Source organism: Poecilia reticulata, linkage group LG7 (assembly GCF_000633615.1).
Source record: "Poecilia reticulata strain Guanapo linkage group LG7, Guppy_female_1.0+MT, whole genome shotgun sequence".
Classification (NCBI taxonomy): domain Eukaryota; kingdom Metazoa; phylum Chordata; class Actinopteri; order Cyprinodontiformes; family Poeciliidae; genus Poecilia; species Poecilia reticulata.
In genome coordinates, this window is record NC_024337.1 from 13,055,538 (window position 1) to 13,057,235 (window position 1,698).

Genomic DNA, 1,698 nt, shown 5'->3' on the forward strand with positions numbered 1-1,698 from the left:
TTTTACTTCCACTTCACCATAATGAGCTACTTTGTGTTGGTCTAGCTAATAAAATCCATGTAATATGTGACTATAACACATGAAAATATGAGGCACCTTTTGGRKTACTTTCKTTATYTATAAAAATCMCAACATTTGGCTTCACAATAATAAGCAGATATGTAATTATTACTTACACAGATGAATATAAACATATATAACGGTCTGTTTAAGTCAGAATTTTCCTTGCATGCATACCAGTAGACTATATTATGAAATATTTTCCTCTGAAGTTGTCTGACCCACTTTGTGTCTCTGATTAGTCCTAATTGTGCCCAGATTTACTCAGAAGTTTTCTTAATGCTGCCAGCGAAAAGCTTAATTCTTTATTCTTCAAGTCATGCTTTCTTTCTAGGAGAAAATTAGACCGTCTGTAGATTCAGGCACACAGCAGGAGGTTTTTTTYYKKTTTTTYTAWCAGAACAATAGGTTACACATGACTTCAAGGAGCAAAAAAACGATGGAAGGAATGCAACAGTTAATGAGGATTACTGAGCCACTTGTGACTCTTTAAATTCATCCGGCTTTGTTCCAAACTTTAAAGTCACAATATTAAGCTTTCTATTGTCTCCATATCATATGGCAAGCTGAAGTCCTGTTTAAACCTCTTTTTAAACAATGTATGCATTCACGGCAAATCCTGCTCAGATGTGTGGCTCCTGTCTTTCTGCAGATAGTTCTCATTTTCACTGCTAAATGAGGCAGCATTACACTGCACAGCAAAGTTTTGTAAATGTTCTGCTAGAAAAAAAAGCATTACAAAGTTATATGTTCGCAAACCACTTATTACAATAGGCTGAGATGAAAACTAATTAGAAAATAACAGCAAGAGTCTGGTGTACAAGGGCATTTTAGATAAAAAAAAGGAGGAGTAAATCTCCACCAAAAAGTCATTTGTAGAAAAAAGTCTTGGAAGTTTCTGGGTTTGAGAAGTAAAAARGTTTCTAGAAAAAAATCTGAGAAATCCTTTGAATAATCTCAGAAARAAATAGAAATTTTCTGAATTTCAAAAGCTGAAAATCTTTTTATCTTTTGAAAACATGTCCACTTTTTTCCAGAAACTTTCTGAGATTAATTTTAAAATTTCCAAAAAAATTTTCTAGCATTTGTTTTTGGTTAATCTCAAAATTTCAGATTTTTTTCTGGGACACTTTTTGACTTTGCAAACAGAGAAATTTCAGTATTTTTCTTGAACATTTCTTAGCTTAATCTACCAATTTCTGATATTTTTCCGGCAAATCTTTTGACTTTACAGTTTTAGAATGTTACTGTAGGGCTATAAGGAGAAATGGATTAAGATTTCAGTAAAGAAAAGGTTTCCAATAACATTTGACCAAAATCATAAGTCTAGAATGTCATTCTAGCAAACATGTACATTGGAAAAAAATATTTCTCACATTATTGTGGCATGTAAGAAATAAAAATAAACTGGTCATCTTAACTGAAATAAAGTGGAAAGATTTCTTTGATCTAATGTCAGTCAACGAGAAAAAATTTATTTTTGCAGAGTAAATATCTGTTTTCAATTATGACATTAAAGTATTAAAAGAGATTGCATTTTTGGGAGATATGAGACACGTTGATTGTCATAGTTGCGATTTAAGAAATTGGTTGTTGAAATACGAAGGAGATACAAAATAATTCACTTCTTTTTTTCTT